Raw genomic sequence first — 19,672 nt, 5'->3', positions numbered from 1 at the left:
GTGCTAGCAGCACGGCTGGCCCAGTCCAAAGGTGGTGTACCCATGGATATGAAGTGCAAAACATCAGAGCTCTCAGTTCTTGTCCTTTGCTCTAACCACTGACCATGGTAAAATAAATTAAAGACTTGATATAAATCTACCCAAGCAAAGAAAATACACAATTGTTATATATAGGATGCCTGATCCTCCCTCCCTCTCTCTCTCCTTCTCAAGCATTGTGGATTCGTGGAAAATATGCTGGAGAGGGAGGGGGGAATCACAGGCATTGTCCAGGCTGCTATCTGCACACAATGGGGAGAATTACAAATAAGGCTGCTGCCTTAACTCTGCTAGTTTAAGTCAAAGCCACTGGGATATAATTTTCGATGCTCTGCACAGTGGATTATAACTTCAGCTCCCATTACCTTTAATGGGATCTTTGCTTGCAATCTGCCACTACTATAGCAATGAAAATCTGTCCCTTAATGCTATTTTACTATTGCAGGTTTTGGTGTTTAATTATATTATATAAGAATTTGTTGCAGCATCTACATAATTCCTTTAGGAGTGCCCTTGGAATGCTTATGAATTTTTATAAACACAAGCTGTGTGTCACACTTTGTCTCTCACTGCTTTTGTAAACTGTTCTGCCTTAGCTGGTGTCATTTTTTTCTTGCTGGATGAGCACCGTCTTGTAGTGTGGCCATTTTGAATGGCACAAGGATGCTAATGCGTGCAGGTCCCAACTTCTTGCTATTTCCATAAGGTCTTGTAAGAAAATATTCAAGTGTTGCAGCCTGTTTGCACCGAAGTCAGATAGATAAATGTCTCCTAAAAGACTTGTAGATAAAAGGTGTAGCTTTACTTGTGGAATGTACTTCAATTGCTTAAAACCACTGATGTGGTAAAATAGACATACTGTTGCATACAGAAATGTATTCAGGCCTTGACGTGACGTGGTTTATGTTTTGCTCCCTTTTCTCAAGTGTAGAAGTGCAATTAACTGACCTGCAAAAGGATGAAGTTGTGAGGTACCTAGAACGTTACCGGGTCTGACTTACTTGCAAAGCTCTGGCCTTGCAGGCTCTCTGGCTATCTGCAGCCTGGCTAAACTAATCTCTCAGAAAGATCAAGAATGAGTGTGATGGCTGCTGCTCTGTTTTCCTCCTGCAACTTTTTTTTCTTCTTCTGTCTCTTCCTGCGTACACATACATATATTTGTGTATATAAATAGAGAGATTTGTGTGTTCAGAGAGAAAGGAAGATTTATTATGCTCATTTTAATTTACTTTGGAGGCACTGCTTACTGGGGACGCAGTATGTACTGAACAGAGCGTACTAATTAAGTACCAGAAGGCAGACAAACCCATTTACTTGAGACTTTGCCACAGATGCAGTAATTGTTTACACACGACTTTGTGTTTTCTTCGCTCTTGAGCCATCTCTGCCATCTATCCTGTCTGCCAGCAAGCTGATCAGCGCTACCCTCCCACCTTGTCAATGTCAGGAAGCATGCCTACTTTGTCTGGGCTAGGGATTAGTCTTCTAGCTACACTTTGCTATTTTTATTTTTATTTTTTGCAATGACTACCGAGCTGAGTTAATGGTTTGCATAGGACGCTATGGGTGTGCTGTGTGCTCAAGCTCCTTCATGCTGTGGGTGCCAGTAAGAAGTTTTCTCTATGCTTCTCTTAAGGAATAATGTTACAATTTGGGCACTGATTAAAGGAGCTCTTGTTCAGATGTGTAATTCTGCTGAGGGAAACAGAATTCTGCTGTGGGCACTTCCCCCAGAGCTGTGTTCTGTGGAGCAGGGCTGGACACCGGGCTCCATTTCAGCTTTGGGCCTTGGGACTGCTAGAGCGGCCTGCGCTGAGCTGATACACAGGTGAGAGACAGGAGGCTGGCCTTTCTCAGTGGCTGCACGTGGAGCACTGCTGCAACTCCTTGCTTAAACTGGAAGCTCTGTGTCTAATTTTTATCCTTTGTCACCCACTGGCAGCACTCCTGCTGAAGAAGTGTGTGTGATATGCATAACTGCTTTAGTAGTCTTGGATAAAGCATATGGAGCATAATGTTTTTGACTAATGTGGGAATAGTCCAATATATAGGATCCGGGGTAAACCAGACTGACTCTTTTAGTATCTTACTTGCTTAGCTGTTTCAGATCTCTGTCTTCCTTCATGTTTTAAAGAGCTATTGAAATAGAGCAGAGAAGAAAGGACCCCTACAAGCAGCGCTTCTGACAAGCAGAAAGGAGGAAATTTCTCCTGAATGTATCTGATTTTTGTGATTTCTATGGCAGTTGAGCAGGAAGAACAGATTTTGAGAGGATGACTCTGTACGATTTCACTTACTTATTCCATCCTTATTCCTCTCTAATTGCAGCGTTTTAAATAGAAGCATTTATAATTAATGATGAGGCGCTAAGTCAACAGTATTACCTAAAGTGAACTGGGACAAATTGACCATTTGACGTATTTCTCATTAGGGGCCTAACTGTGCTGCTCAGTGCCAAGTGATTAGTTTATATACAAAACAAACAAAAACCAGAATTTTGCAAATATCTGTCCTAAGACAGCGGTGCAGTTGTATTATGATAATTGAGGATGAGATGATAACCCTAGATTTTTGGGGAAGTCCAGAAAGAACCCAGAACTTTACTTGCTTTGGAGCACCAAAAATAACTGTATTTCTCTGTGGTTTTATGTATTTATGTATGATGAAAAACACTATGTCCACATTTAAACATTCAGTTTTAGATCTGTTTTAAAATAGTTATGTGGCACTGATAAATCCCTATCTTCAGGGAGTTTATACTTTTCTTGCTAGTACTCCTTTCCAATAGTTTCTATTCTTTGAAAGTTAACCTTAAATTGCAAATTAAAGATTAAAGATATTTCAGGAATTGGCAAGAATTCTAAATCTTAATTTATTGAGCTTGACATGATTTGAATAGATCACGGGCCCTAATCATTTCGGAGAATATAAATTATTAAAGCAAATCTTAAATGTAAGGAAATGCTAGCCAGTGAAGCTCAGAAGGGTAAGCTAATTTATAAATATCAAAGCCTAAATTAAGAATTTTTAATTATTTTACAGATGAACGAAGAACGGATTTCTGGTCTTACTGCAGCCAAAATGACTAGGTAAAATTAATTACTGAGGACATCCATTAAAATGATGATTTGTAATCCAGCTCTAGAGTTATTGAAGTTTGGGGGAACCAAAGGGCAAGATCCTTACTTTCACTAAGTGACTCTATCCATTTCTCATACCACCATGTTCTAGAATAAAAGTAGTTATATTAAATCACTATAGAATAAAAACAGTTAAATTTAGCCATCAGAGAAAAATAACATTAATAATTTAAAAATATATATTCCTTAAAAGTGGAGGAAAAAAACCGGAAGCAAGCACTTTGCCAGCAGAATACAGCTTATGGATTGCAGCTCTTGGTATTCCTCTTCAGTGCTGAAAAAAAACCTCATTTGAAGATCTGCAAGAAGGTATTTCATGAAATAAGCAGAATGCAAAGAGTCGGGCTGTGAAAAACAAAGTAATAGGTAAGAGTAGGTATTTCCTAATGATTAAGGAATTGAAGGGTATAGTAAGTAACTTAGTAGCTGTTTTCCAACTTGAATGTACCTGATACTGCACTTCCAATGTGATTAATTTATTTGTTTGAACAAAATAACAGTTTCATGAATTCAACCTGAATTTGATTTTTAATCTTTGAAATAGCTTCTTTTCTCCCTAATTTTTCCAATTAAGATACTTAATGGAAGAAAAATAAATGCAGTGTTAGGAATGATCTATTTCATAGTAAGGAGCCTGGACAAATAACTAGCATAAAATCAACGTAAATGATGGCTTAATGAATCAGCCTATTTTGTGCAAGCTTAATAGATCTACATCCTTTCTCATAAGACATTGTAGATTGATAACAATGCATGGTAATTACTAATTAATCATCAAGAACTGTTTTGTGCAAGAGCATTTTGAAAGATGTTCGGTCATTCATCCGCATTAAAGGGATACTCTACAGAAGACCTGTTAGTCTGTGGATAATGGTCTTGATTTTCCTCTGTCTGTAGGCAGCAAAATCTAAACTTGGAGAATCTCTATTGTTGAGGTGACATTAGAACTTGAGAATTTCTCTTGCATAGGTTTTTTTCAATTTTTATAGTTTACAGTTATTCAACAACCACTTTCTTGTTTTTTTTTTTTTTTTTTTTTAAGTTGTGCTCTCTAGATTCTATGCGATTTGTTACGTGGAATTAAAGTAGAAAGGTGTAATTTTCAGTATGTAGATGGGAAACTTACATTGTCTCCTTTGGGATTTCAGCTCCCAGTGTAGTTTTAATTATGTGGATAACTGAGGTAGTTGTGATAGACATACAGAGCAATAGCACTGGACTGGCACACTGTCTGTTCTAGACTATCAGATTTGTTGTATCCTGTTGAGGTTCTATCAGTGAGACCTCTGTGATGGATTTGCTGACTGGCCATTTTGCATTGGCTCTGCCAGAGCTGGGTCTGGCTGGAGGAGGTCACCTCAGGAGATGTTGTGTTCACAGGACAATAACGTGATCAGGCGTGTGTCTGGTGACTGAAGAGAAAGGAACTGAAAGTGAGGGAAATAAGAGTTTCATAGGCAACTGCATTCAGGCAAAGATTATTTTGGCTTACCGAGTTTGGAGGCAGATCCCTCTGGTTTGGAATTAGCTGGATTCAAAGACTGGGGGATAACCTTACTGTTTCTAAAGTTGTCTGGTACGTCTGATGAGATATTTAGAAGAAGGCAAGAACTGGTGGGAAGTAGGGACAGACTTTCAGGCTGTAGAAAAGGCAAGGCAGTGCTATTCTTGCTTTTAGGTTTCCATGTTGAGAGATGCCTTGTTTTCTAGTTGAGGTACGGGTATGTTTGGGCAGACCACCTGCAGGGCTGTGTAGGAGCCCAGTGCAGATGGGGTAAACACTATTATTTTTCAGCAGTAATGATATGTCTTTTGCCAGTGTAGACACTGTCGAAAACACATGCCTTGTCTTCTCTATAAATAGGAAGGTAAAGGTGGTGGTGCTGCAATGCTCACTTGGCAGCACACACGTGCTGTCCTGCTGCAGTGAAGAGCAGCCTGAGCTCACGTGCCCCCAGATTCTTGTTGACTGTTAATCAGAAATTGCTTCACAAGTGTCAAGGAAAACAGATGATTTGAGAAGCATGTGCACTGTGTGATAAATAGACCAGTGTTTCAGAACCTGTAGAAATGATATCGCTAAGAAAAATAATACTCGTATTCATTTTATAGCTCTGTGAAGATAATTTAAAAATGTACTGTCTATAAATGAAAACTTCATTAACTGTGAATACATCCAGGATGTGCAAGGTACTCACGTCTTCTTTTTGTTTGCTAATGTCATCTTTGAAAAGCAGCTGCTGTAAAGAGTGCTGAAAATTGCATCTTTAACAGTGTTTATTAACATTGCTAGGTTGAGCTGCTCTTTGTTTTTGCTCTCTCCCTGGATTTACTATATGTGTACTTATGTTTGGTGGCACAAAATAAGAATTTAGGGGCAACATGTTTGCTCCTTATTTATAACAATTTAAATTTTGGACAGCGTTAAGTTAAAGGTTTTGTTTCTTTAATGGGCAGGAATGCAGATTTCAACTAGACTTGGAAAGTCAATTTGTGTTTTATTCAGTGAATAGCATCACAAAGAATGGAGGTTTGGCAGGTCAAATTCTACCCTGATTTACTCATCTGCTCAACCCAATTATCATCAGATTTTATGCGATGACAGCTGTAGATAGGCGGGTAAGTTTTTGGTTCTGTAATTGACACTTGGTTAACAAATTCTGTTTGTGCAGTAGAGTTCCACCACTGTTTCACAGAGCTGTTTGTGACTCTAGAGAGCTGACAGCAGTAACAATTGTCAAAAATGCTATTTTTATTTCATGAATTCCACTGGTCTCATCATGCTGGGACTTTGGGTGAGCAGGAGCTTGCAGAGGAAGGACTTTTCTCCTTTTATTGGTCAGAGAGGTCTGGTTGTGTGTCAGCTCCCGAGGAGTTTTAAGTATCTGCCTAAAATTTCTGCCCCTCTGAGTCTCAAGAGTGCTGTGGCCTGTCTCTAAAAAGCTCTGCACCATCTTTGTACTGCTGGCCTATATTGCAATGTATGGCAACTATATATTGCTTGTAGTGGGAATCTTGTTGACATCAAAATGGGAGAAGCCTGGAGGGACTGGAAGTGATTTTAAGCATGTCTCAAGGCTCTGGATTATTTTCTGCCTTTGTCTGTTACGCTTCTGCAAGAATAGAAAGTATTTAGCTGAAATTTTGGGGTGGTTAGACAAATAGATTTGTTTTGGTCCATTACGTTGCTTAGACATTTAATATTTGAGATCTTCACGAGCATTTATATAAGCAATCTTTGGCTCTTAAAATATGAGATAAAATGATAAGTTTTCAAAAGTAATCAGAACTGGAACTTTCACTGCTGGCCAGTTCTTTCTGTGGGAGATTGGATGTTGTAAAAAAAATAAAACAAAACTTTGCAAATATAAACCATCATCATAAACAGGGCATTTGATGGATTTCACTTAACTTTTGGTATCCAGTATTTGTAAAAAGTGACCTGTAGAGTTTAGGCTCCACGTGGCTTCATCTCTGCTTGTATTCTATCAGGTAAATTGTCTCAAAACAACAGGGTGTACCTACCACATTGTATTCAACATACCTGCAGTACCTGCTGAGTCCTTTTGGGCTCTGCCAGGAGGGAAACTGCTCAGAGCAATTTGCTGCATGCACTGCTGGGTCTGAGTACTGGTGGAAGACTGTCAACGTTTTTGGGCTGGTTTGGCCAACTTCTGTGACTAATGGAACAGAGGCAACCACCAACCCATGCCCCAGGAGAGGAAGGGGGAAAGGAGGGTAGGGAAAAGGGTAGGAAGATGGGTCTAAAAGCAAAACAGTGACAGTGAGCTAAGGGCATCAAAATGGATGCTTTTGCATAGTAAGTTTCTAATACAGACCACCAGTAGATTCTGTTCTCATCTTTTTAAATTAGTTGCATTGCTAAGATGTCAAGTCTTACGTCTCTGATTCAAATGAACGGGGTTTTTGAGCAATGGATGCACTGTTAGTTTTGAAATTGCAACCATGTTTTGTAAAAGAGCATATTATGGCACCTGACTTTATTAACTGTCATTTCTTGAAGTGAAAATATTATCTAGCACCACAGCAGTCCGTTACATTTGCTGAAACTGCAGGATAAAATGTTCAAATGTAACATGAGTTGAATTGTTCCTTGTGCTATGATGAAGCTGTAAGTGGAGACTGCGGCTTATGCTTAACCACCTTTTTTCCCATTGTGTTCTGCTGATGTGCTGTAGCTATTTTAACCTCTGTGTGGTTTGGAAGTGAATGAATCAGGGATACTCCAGTTTATGCCTGACGTTGACACTTGTGCATGAACCATTCTGATAGCAAAAGTGACTTGTGCTATATAAACATTTCTTTCCAATATAACAGAGGTCATAGTAAGATCTGTATGCTATTCTCTGTCTCTAGAGTAGGGTATACAGTATACAGTATACAAAAAGTGAAGAACAAGAAAGATGCTGCACATGACTCACACCAAGTCATAGAATCCTTAGAGTTGGAAGGGACTTCCAAATGTCATCTAGTCCAACTCCTGTGCAATGGACAGGAACATCCACAGCTAGATCAGGCTGCTCAGGGCCTGATCCAGCCTTGACTTGAAAGTCTCGGGATGGGGATGGGGAATCCACCACCTCTCTGGACAGCCTATTCCGGTGCCTCACCACTTTCACTGTAAAAGACTTTCATTCCATCTAACCTAAATGTACCCTCTTTAATCTTGAGACAATTTCCCTTTGTTATGTCAAAACAGACCCTACTGAAAAGTCTGTCCCTTTCTTTCCTATAGTTCCCCTTTAGATACTGAAAGGCTGCTATCCGGTCACCTTGGAGCCTTCTCTCTTCCAGGCTGAACAGCCACAGCTCGTTCAGCCAGTCCTTGTAGGAGAGGTGCTCCATCCCTTGGATCATTTTTGTGGCCCTCCTCTGGATGTACTCCAGCAGGTCTATGTCTCTGCTGTATGAAGGACTCCATGTATCTCTGCAGATGAGGCATCACCAGTGCAGAGCAGAGGGGCAGGATCACCCTCGACATGTTGGTCACACTTTTTTTTAATGCAGCCAAGGATACAGCTGGCTTTCTGGGCTGTGAGGGCACATTGCTGGTTTGTGTCCAGCTTGCTGTCCACCAGTATCCTCAGGTCTTTTTTGGTAGGGCTGCACTCAATCCTTTCATTCCCCAGACTGTACTGGTAGTAATGGGGTTTGCCTTGACCCAGGTGCAAAACTGTGCATTTGGATTTGTTGAACCTCATGAGGTTCAGCTGGGCCCACTGCTTAAGCCTCTCTAGGTCCCTCTGAATGGCATCCTGTTCCTCCAGTGTGTTGACCATACCCCACTTCTTGGTGTCATTAGCAAACTTGCTGAGGGTGAACTTGACTCCACTGTCAATGTCATTGATGAAGATATTCAAGAGTATCAGTACTTGAACTGACCTCTGGTGTATGCCACCTGTCTCTGATCTCCATTCAAACACTGAGCCACTGACCACCACTCTGGTCTCCATTCTGTAGCCAGTTCTTTATCCATCAAACAGTCCACCCATCAAATCCATATCTTTGCAATTTGGAGAGAAGGATGTTGTTGGGTACTGGATCAAAGTCCTTAGTGTAGGCCAGATAGGTGATGTCAAAGGCTATTTCCTTGTCCATTCATGCAGTGACATCATCATAAAAGACCATTAGTTTGGTGAAGCAGGATTTGCCCTTGGTGAAGCCATGCTGCTTCTCCCATCTCACCTCTCTGTCTTTCGTGTTCCTTAGCATAGCTTTCAGGAGGATCTGCTCTGATCTTTCCTGGAACAGAGGTGAGACTGACAGGTTGGTAGTTCCTGGAGTCATCCTTTTTACCCTTCTTAAGATTGTACCTTTTTTCCTGACTTCCATGGGAGGTATCCCATCATGGACTTTCCTTTTCTGGTTGAGGCACTCACAGAAGCCTTTCTTCTTGTCCTTGCCAAGTTTAGTTCAAGTTGGACCTTGTCTTTCCTGATGCCATCTCCACACAGCCTAGCAACTTCCTTATACTCTTCCTACGGTAACTGTCCCTGTTTCCACTGCCTGTGCATTTTCTTCTTGCTCTTCAGTTTGACCAGCAGGTCCCAGTTCAGCCATACCTGTCTTTTGCCTTCCTTTCCAATCATGCTGCACCTGGGCCTAGAGAGCTCTTGCATACTCAGGAAAACTTCCTTAAAGATCTGCCAGCTCTGCTCTGCACCTTGCCTATGAGGACAGTTTCCCAGGGTGTTTTTTTTACTAACTCCCTAAAGAGCTGGAAGGTAGCTTTCCTAAAACTTAGCATCCTAATGTTAATCTTTACCTGTCTCAAATCACTCCAGAGCGTGAACTCAACCATAGCATGGTCGCTACAGCCCAGGCAGCTTCCAATCCTGATGTCACCAATCAGTTCATTTGCACTGCTGAGCAACAGGTCCAGTATTGCATTTCCCCTGCTGGGGCTGTCTATCACTTGACTCAGCAAGTTATTCTCGGTGCGTTCTGGGAGCCTCCTGGTATGATCCAGTCTTACTACAGAATGTTATGGCATAGGGGAACTGCTAAGGCTTCATTGAACTCATTGAACTCCTTGAGTGCCAAAGCAGGAGAGAGCAGAGGGATGGAATAATGTTTAAGTAGAGCTATCCTCTGCTGGTCATCCCTGCATTACGAGATGCAGCATACCAGCTTCTGGGCTGAGAAGTATCAACACTGTGCTGCTGAATTGTCAGTCCTTTGTGGTGGGATCCAGCTCTCAGCTAAAATACGATTTGGGAATTTTTAAAGACACTCATTTCTTTCACAGAACAATGGGGGGAAAAAAATACCCATTATCAATACATGTGAAAATGATCTCTTGTATTCCAGGAAACTGGAGTAGGAAGTGAGGCTTCAGAAAGAAAAATGATAGGTTGGAATTCCTTGCCTCATCAAGTTGTTAATTACACAAAAATTTCCACCCCATCAAACAAACAAAAATACCTAACAATTTCAGAAATGTAAAAAGCAACAACTGTTCAGCAAAGTCATCTCCAACTTTTAACTGAAGTGTAATAATTCCTGCAGCTTGCCTGCCAAAGATGCTTTCTCAAAACAAACAAACAAACAAAACCCAGCCAAGCAACAACAACAAGAAAAACCAACCACACAAAAAAACTACCAAACAAACAACCAACCAAAACCAAAGGATGTTTTAGCATCCATCTTTAGCTTTCTTTTATCAGATCGAGATTTGGTTGGAACAGCTGACTGGGAACAAAGAAAGAAGATTATAAAGGGCTAACAGTAAGAACCTTATTTTCAAGGAAAAAAGAGTTTTATTTTTAGATTTGCTTCACAGCCTGTGAAAGAGACATAGAAAAGGGAAACAATAGATAAAAGAGAAATGGATGGTAATGTTGACAGTAATGTGTGTCTGTATGCAGCCTCAAACCATATGTGGGAGTAATCTGTCTGCACAAGAGGTTTTTGGTCAATTTTTTGAGAAGGGTTTTGTGTCCATCTTGTGTGTCTTCCATGACCACGTCTATGTCAAGAAATGAAATAGGGCTAGAGAACAAATTTGTGAACTGGTGTGTGATCAGCCATAGCATTTTAATGTTTGTATGCTATTCTGTAGGGCTTGCATCCATGCCTGTCAATTTAAACAGATGATTTGGGACATTATGTGAAAGTTGAGGAACATTCCCCCCCACAGCAGGATGCATAAGACCTGTCTTGGGGATAAAAAGATCGTGCAAGTATTCAAGGTATGTTTAGATGTTGTGTTGAGGGACATTGTTTAGTGAGAACTATTGCTGATGGGTAGGTGGTTGGACTGGATGATCTTGGAGGTCTTTTCCAACCTTGGAGATTTTATGATTCTATTGCTGAGCTGTGTCCTCAAGGGCAGGGGGCAGGTCCACATAATTCAGGAATAACCTTTATACGAGGGTCAGCTGGATGTGAGATGTGGGCAATGTAGTTGATCCTGTTACAGCTCAGTCTAACTTAGTTCTCCAGTTCATTAGGAAATGGAACTGGGGGATTGTTAGGAGTTTTGTGTAGTATAGAGGTGGATGTGAGGGATGTAGTTTTGTCTCAGTCAAGGTGTTAGCAGATAGGTCAGTAAAACGTCTTTTTCCTTGAGACAGACTGGTGGCCATCTCCCTGTCCCTTGCCTTTACTTAGGCTCCTCAGGTCACTCTTCCCCAGAACAGCCGAGTAAATTGCACGTACAGTTTAATTCTTCAGAGGATAAATGTGAGGAAAAAAGAAAGTAGACAGTATCAATTTATGAACAATCTTACTTTTTCTTTAAAAGATAAAACAGGACGAATTCAAATAAAGTTGCAAAACACAGTGAATCCTCCTCTCGAGCTCATCTCCTGGGAGGAACCCGCTGCATTAGGATGACTGGCTTTCCTCTTGCCTCATTAAGATTCTTCATTTCCTTCATAACGCTGGCACATTCTGTAGCTAAAGGTCAGGTTTGTTGAGCAGGTCACAATCATTTTCTGCTACAGTGCTATTTTCTTCTCTACTGTGGAAACTTACAGCGTGGTAAAAGCAGGCTGAAAATAGACCATTTCTGTCCTGTGAAAGTACATTCACATACTTCCATCCCCCCTCAAAACTTTCAGTGCTTTATCTCATCTCTGTCAGTTCACGAATTGTCCTCTCTGTCTCAGTAGCTTGCTACTGATAATCCCCCTCTGTCCCGACTGCAATTTTTTTGTATTTCTTCTTACCACCCTCCTCCTCCTCCAGAATACAAAACCTTTGTGTCTTCCTGTTCCAGCCATCTCCCCGGGGATGATTTGAAGGCTGAAAATTGTCATTCTTGGAATGGTCTTCTGTAGGAACTTTTTATTCTAATGTGTTGATTCCAGGTGAAAGAACTTCTTGCCTCAATTAATGAGTATTTCATATATAAAACAGGATATGTATTTAATCTGCTGAAGTTGTTGCTATTACCTGTGGCTCCAAGACTATACGAGGATGATAATTTCTAAAGACTCTGTTCCTTCATTTCCCTGCCCACCTGTGCAGTTTCAGTGGCATCGTAAAGAAGTTCTAAAATGAAACAAAATAAAATTCATTGGAATACTGAGCTGCAGAGGACTTTTCATTTCAGTAAATATGTCAACATGATTTCTTTACAGTTGATTTTTAGTATTTCTGACTTTAATTACATGAAAACCTGCAAAAGGCGATAGCAACAGTCCTACACCACAGTTCTTAATATGGAAGGCTAGGAACATGTATTATTACTTCTTTATTTCTGTATATACAAGTAAAACTTCCTGTTTATTTTTTTATTTTTTTAATTATTAGCAGTGTGATGAAATACATTAGAAGAATATTCGCTGTAAATATAGCAGTTCTACAGCCCAGTGAGCTTAGACTGCAGAACTATACGGATAAATAAAATCATCAGACTTCAGTTCTAGCAAATTTTGCCATGCCCACTATTGCAATGGTGAAAATCGTCTCAGCTCTAAGAGCAGGACTGGTGTAGACTGCAGTACAATGTCCTTTATCATTCTGCTTAGCAAAGGGCTCTTGCTTTGACCTTCAGGGGTCACCTTTGTTGCTGAAATAAGAGACTATTTGTCCATTGCTGTGCTTACGGAAGACCAGTGATGACTAAGACTGTTAACCTGCAAACAAGTTTAAAGTTCTTGTGGGTGCTAATTTACTGAGGAAGCCCAAATACATGGTTTCAAAAAAGAAACAACAAACAAACCAACCAACCTGGTCCTGTATGAAATTAAAGGCAGCCAGGTGTGAGAACATTTGTGTGTAGCCAGATATAAAATTGTGCTAAGGATCCAGTGCCTGCACTGTACGGTTTTGGTGGCTTTACTATAGGCTGTCTCTGGTCTGAGTTCCCATTGCTGGCTGGAGTGCTCTTCCCAGTTAATGGCATTTGCAGGAGCTCAGGTCTTGCACTCTGGATTGCTTGCTGCCGTGCTCAGGAGGTGTTTCACATGCCTGCTCCTTGTCCAAATGTAAATGCTACTGTAGATGTAAGCTCTGATTTCTGAGAAGCTTTAGCCCGTGGAAGATCTGCAAGGTGTGAGGATGTTTCACAAATAATTGTCTAGATTACAGAAAAGAGTAAGTGCTGCAGGAACGTGTTTTATTTGGCTGTTTCTGGGCTGAAGGTAGCGTATCTCCAGAAAGGGTATTTTTCAACTTCTCTTGAAAGTGACAAAACAAAGGTTTCTGTGCCAGAGAGAACATTTTTGGACAAGATTCTTACCAGTGATATGGAGAAAATAAGCAGCTCCAGGCTCTGACTGTATGCAGCTAGGCTCAAGAGGCTCTTTCTTTACTTGCTGTATCTGGAAATCTCATGGAAATTTTTTGTTTTGAGGTCTTGTTTTCCTTCAGTCTGTACAAGCATTGCTCAGGAGACGATGTTTTTCCCTGGTTGCTCTAACTTGGATGCCAAGTGACTTCCCAGTGGGCCACTCTTCCACCTCCTGAGCTGCCACAGTGACCTGCTGGGCTCCCTGTGTGGTCAGTTTGGCTCGCAGCTGTACTCGGTGTCAGCAGTAATTGTAAGGGTTAACATGATTAGTTTCACTTGTAGTATTGGTAAGTATCGCTGCCCTTGGCAGTAAACTCCCCTTGTTGTACAGCTATGTGGTACCAACCGCAGTCACGACAGGTAAGGGAGCAGCTGTAAGGGGAAAGTGGGCAATGAGGTATAGGAGGGAGGGTGGGCAAAATCTCTTATATGAAATAAAGTACACAGTGATGTCTACCGAAAGAGTAAAAAGAAAGCCTATAGCTAAGATTTTTTAACCCGTGATGTTTCTTCAGACTGGACCGTGGAAAAATATGGTTTGTTTCCCTGATGCTAATTACTGAATAGTGATACCAGCTGGGTAATACCAGAGCTCATCTAAGAATACATTTGCTGTTGTATTGATCCAGACATTAATGGCAAAAGCATTTTCTTCTGCACAGTAATCCTGAATGGGTTTTGTCTGTTTCATTTGCCATTTTAAAAAGAACAAGCAAGAGGTAGTAGGTGAAATCTTTCCCTCTGGCTTTTGTGAATTGAGCAGGAAGGGGAGATGATTCCAAGTCAGAAGTGAGAAATCTTTTCAACCTCAATTTGTCACTCGAGAATGATGTGATTTAAGCACAATAAATAATATGCGTCAATGTGCAAGGGAGAGGGAATCAGCAATTTAAATGAGTTAATTCACAAGGGGTGAGACATACAAAATTTAAAAGACTATTCTGATATTGTAGCTTGACAGAAGAGTGCACAGTCTCAGCTATCTGAAGTTCTAGGGATTATTACTGCTCTCAGAAAGGGGATTTCTTCCATTGAACGCATCATGTCATATTACCATTTAGCATAAAATGCTGCAGAACTTATTGCATGTAGCATGTTTTTAGCCTTACCTGACCTGTGTCTCTTCCTCCCTGCAGTTGGGTTCCTTCCTTTTTCTCTCCCTCTTTTTAGCTGCTTGGCACCCCACAGAAGGTGTTTTTTCCCTTCATCTTGGCACCAAGCACCCATGTTTCTCTCAAGCAGCTGAAATTGATTTATAGCTGAAAAGATAAGAGAAATGGATGAGAAATATTTTCAAATGGCACTTGAAGATTAGAAAGGAACCCCCCTTCATAAGGTAATGTTTTTTTTTGCAGTGCTGGCAAACTGGAAATTTGTGTTAAGCTCTTCAAAAACGGCATATGTGGAAAGCTTTTTATTGGCCTTTTAACATAAAGATAAGAAAAGTGAAGTCCAGCCTACAAAATTTAGTCTATCATCCATCTGGGTGCGTGTAATTTCTATCAAAATGGCATTCTTTTTAGTATGGAAATAGGGAAATGTTAGGTTAACGCTCTGATTTTGAATTAAACAGTCATGTGCAGAGAGATGTGCTCTTAATGCACTCGCATGCACCCAGAAATTGCAGCTAACCGTAATCTCTTAGGCACCTTTAAATTCCAGTCCCTAAACAGAGATTTTATTGGAAAGCTTATAAATAGAAACTGGGTGAGAAGAGCTGAGAGAAGGACTTGATGTCCTTTCATCCTCTTTCCCAATCTTATTTTTTAAGTTTTGTGATTAAGTTCTGTTAAGCTGTCACCGAACAGTGAATGATTACTTGCAATTTAGCATGCTCAAGTTCCCCTCTCAGCCCTCCTGGTGCATATAAATTGCTGTCAATAGCTTCTTCTAATTTTCAAGCTAGGCAAGCAGCAGATAGAAAAGAATCTTGTGTATGCTTCAGTTCAAGCTGTGTTGGGCAGCTCGGAGCTGCAGTGGGGGAATTGCGAGAAGTCCCTCCTTTCTCCTGCAGCAAGGCCAGTGAGCTCATCTGCCTTTTTGGCAGCTGGAGGAGCTGCAATGGCAGGGCTGGCCCCAGCAGGCTGCACGTTGCTCTTGGCAGTATGAAGTTCATTTATCTTTATGCTTCAGCTCTCGTTCATGGGAGCTAGCGTACCTTCCCAAGAGTGGGAATGGTAATAAGATGTTCTAAGTCCCTGTCTGGCTGTAACTTCAGCTTTCTATAAAGCAAGGCTTTCCAAGGCCTCACATGATGTGTCCTGTTCTCCTACCCCCCCCCCCCCCTTTTTTTTTTTTTAAGGACAGACCATATATTTTTGAAGAAATAACTTTCTGCCTGTGCATCTGCAGCTGAAGTAATGTAATAATGAGAAAATGTAATATAGCCAGGGTTGTGATGGGCTCCTAGAACCATTTCAGTCAAGACCAGGTGAAAGAGGAAAAAATATTACTCAGCTTTTCTTGCTGTGCTGCTAAAGAAAAAGATTTCTGCGTAGTATTTGCATAGCTGCATGCAAGTCAAGGCTGTGGCTTCAGAGCTCTGCTCTGCTGGCCATAAACACAGGTATTAGACAGCAGTCCTCTCAGTCAGAACGGTTTGTTGGAAAATGTAACTCAAACTACATGCATTATACTTTTTGCCCCAAGTAAAAGTTATTTCTCCATCAATTTAAAGCTTTTTAAAGCTCTTTGCAATCAAGTACACACTTACTCTTTATAGGAGAATCTTGAGATGCTCTGGGGGCATTTATCCAGCGCCTTCAATTTTGCTGTTTTCATTTTGTTGGGAATGGTTTTTTTTTTCTTTTCCTTGTAATTTTAGTTACTTGGAATTCGTCCAACTCTATGTACACAAATACAACCTTAACCTACATGCTTTAATTCTAAGATTGCCTTAATTAAAAACAAATATCTCTGAAAAAAATACCAACAATTTTTCACGTGAACAAGATACAGTAAACAAAGGCTATTCACCAAAGCTAGCGACTCAAATGTTCCTAATCGTTGTCACTGTCTGCTCAATATTTAAAGTTGAAAACTACTTCTACAGGTAAATTCCCACTCAAATTTTGAGAACTAAGAGGAAGGTGCTTACATTTTGGTTTAATTTTATCTTCAATTCTGAACCAAGCCCCAGAGTTGTTTTTTTAATATATGCCTTGCATTGTATTCATAGATTACAAAGGGAATTGCACACGTAATCAAAGCCAGATTCTGTAAACTACAGAGACTAGTTACTAGCAGTTGGAACGAAAAGATGCCTTAACATTTGCTCAAAGCTAGTACACACAGTTCTAACAGTGTATTGAACCCTGAGAAGTGTGCAGTGATTGTGCTGACATGAGAACAGATACTCGCCTTGTAGTTCCACTTAGGCTAGAAAGGAGTGCCTTTACTTTGGTATAAATGGTCTTTACATACCATAATTGCCAGGACTTCAAGTGTTTGTTTTTTTAAAAAATTTTCACTGCATGCGCTTGTATCTCTGTTATTTCTTCACACTTTTAATAAAAACAAACACAAAAAAAAACATTGGATGGCACACAACCAATTTCAGTGCTGTGTTACTTTTTTGTTTCTTTAAAGCTTTTGAAAGAATAAAGTTCAATTTCCAATGAACTGTATAGAGAAATTCTATTTAGAGAAATTCTAGAGCAGGTAATAAAATGGATATAGAAATGTGGGCATTACCACCTGAAAAGTTTAAAATGACAAGGCAAAATAGACATTTTTTTCAGCTGGACGTTTTATGAAGTCATTTTGTAACCTATTGTTTGAGTATGTACAGTGCAGAGTGAGTTCCCTATCTGAAATTCACTGCAAGGCAGCCATTAGTAGAGTTAATAGCACATACTTTAACTTTCATGTTTATTTATAAAATTTGCTTATGTAAGTGATACATTTGTGAAAGTATAAATGAAGAAAATTAATTTTAAAGCATGTAAAGTGCCTTTCATGATCCTGTGGCCAACTGTAGAATTTTCTGCAAATAATTACTGCAGTATTATTCACCATACTAATATTAAATTGAGGTAAGAGAAATTGTTCTTGCAAACTGAAACTGTACTATTTCACTGTTGGATGATTGGGAATGGCTTTAGTTTCCAAAATCTTAGCTTTTTGGCTGTTTGGCACTCCATTATGCTGAAGGTGCCTATTGGATGCTGTAACTCATTCTTTGGTAGGACATTTGGAGTTTTGGTACTGGGTTCCCACTTCAATTCCACTTGTGAAAAACACCACCTAGTACACTTAATATTTCACACATGTAAAACTTATTTAATTAATAAACAAAACCAACTGAGAGTTTTAGTATGTTACTTACTGATCTGAGGTAAAGATATCTTAGCCTGCTCTACTTGAGCTTCTCACATGTGGAAAAGCATACAGTCATGTTAAGTAACTGTTCAGCTTAACATTGTCAAGTTGCTGGAGAATCCTTGGATGGGAAGTGCTTTGTAAGTATGAAATGTTAATACAGCCCAGTGTTATTGGTTTTTACCTTGTACTCAGGGGAGTCCTACCGGAGATAGTTTTGTCATGGATGCTGTACAATGAACTCATACTCCTCCAAAATGGTAGTAGCTAAGTATCAAGAGACATCTCGAGGATGCCCAGTGCTGTCAATTTGACTATGCAATGATTAATGAAGTCAGATATACTCAAACTGTGAGATGTAGCAGGCTGAAGTTTACAGTATTGATCCAGGTTCAGATCGGACAAAAGATATATGGGGAAAATGTTAACTGTGATATTATTATTACTAATCATAAAGTCCTCTGTAGGGTGAATGAAAGATCTCTTTAGTTTTAGTGTTGCATAAACCATGTAGTCTAAAGCCCTCTAAAAACAAAGGAAAGTTCATTACATTAATGCTTAAAAACAAGGCAGATGTTTTATAATGAAAACAAATTCTACAGCACAGATAATTACAATGTCAGTCACAGGTGTGATCATTTCCTCCATATACTGGCTGTATGCCATAGGTTCCAAGCCATTCTTCTGTTCTGAACTTCAGGTGCAGCAAGAAATAAGGAAGCTCAAAAGGAAGCGTTGAATTATGAACCTCCTTTCCCTTCTGTTTTTGTCTGGCCAAGCTGGGTGCCACTCCATGTGACGTTACTTATCCTCTGCCAAGGTCCAGCTTCACCATGGAGCAGTGATGGCTGTAAAAAAAAAAAAAGGTCAGTCCTTTCCTTTCTGAGGTTGTGTCATGTTCCCTTGTGCAGTGTCACGGTGTTGGGGTTAACATCATGCTTCTGGAAGCCCAGCCAGGACGTGCACTCCTGCAAGGTTTGACCCTCTGCTGTGAGGGCACAGAACATCCCCAAAATAATCAAAAATGGGAGGATTTCAGTATTTCCAGAGGCTGTGAGAGTCCTTCGGAGTTCTTACTCTTACAACTATTATTATATTTCAATTATTTCTCACTTGCTAGTATGCAAACCTTAGCATTTCTAGTTAACATGTGATTTCCAACAAAGGAAACAAAGGAAGTGCCTGCTACACGAAAATACTTTCAGCAGGGCCTAAAAATATTACCATGAAAATTTACTTGCTCAAACACAGTATGTTTTTCTAGCACTTTCCTATGATTATGATGCTAATGAAAATGGAAGCTGTTACATCCATCTGTCAAAAATATTACTCTCCTTGGAAAGAGAGCATTGAGAATTGTGTTCGTCTCTCATAACCCTAGGAGGGATATTTGTCAGTCTGGCAGCAAGCAGGCGGTTTGATGATGTCGCCTTTGTCGGAGCCCCTGGTCTGGGGCAAGAGTTGTAACAGGAAAACGTGAAATCTGTTTTCATCTCGGCTTCATTTTTGCAGCTGCACAAAGGCACAACAGTAGGTGCCGATCTCCTGATTTATCCCATGCATTTAGGCTGCTAACATCCATGTTTTCCTAAATGAATGCCAAAGATTGCAGTCATCAGTGTTGACAAATTCAGCATAATAATGTCAGATGTTTAAAGTCACATTTTCTGGATATTACCGGTGTCACAGGCAAGTGTTGTTATATTGCCCAATTTGCCTTTTGTTGTAAAACTTCTCATTCTCCTTCACCAAGGGAGAATTCAGTCTGTGTCCAGTCCTTTAATGCCTCATACACTAACTTTGGCTGCTTGTTGCCAAGGCAACTCGGCTGTGCAGCGTCAGCCTCGCTTCCTCCCGTGGCATCGTTGCTATCCCTATAGCTAAGAACTACATCAAATAAATTAAACTCGTC

The 19,672-nt window shown here is 40.2% G+C and overlaps 1 long non-coding RNA gene across 1 annotated transcript; it reads left to right on the top strand.

The window, feature by feature from the left end:
* Nucleotides 1–1,580: 1,580 nt before the first annotated feature.
* On the top strand, nucleotides 1,581–18,614 carry LOC149917656 (uncharacterized). Its single transcript, XR_016467220.1, has 3 exons — nucleotides 1,581–1,867; nucleotides 3,082–3,128; nucleotides 18,461–18,614. It is a non-coding gene; the product is annotated as an uncharacterized LOC149917656 (long non-coding RNA).
* The last annotated feature ends 1,058 nt before the right edge of the window (nucleotides 18,615–19,672 follow it).

The sequence above is a fragment of the Phasianus colchicus genome, chromosome 5, assembly GCF_987193195.1.
Source record: "Phasianus colchicus chromosome 5, bPhaCol1.hap1.1, whole genome shotgun sequence".
In the NCBI taxonomy this organism is placed as follows: Eukaryota; Metazoa; Chordata; class Aves; order Galliformes; family Phasianidae; genus Phasianus; species Phasianus colchicus.
This window is presented reverse-complemented; position numbering and strand designations above follow the sequence as displayed.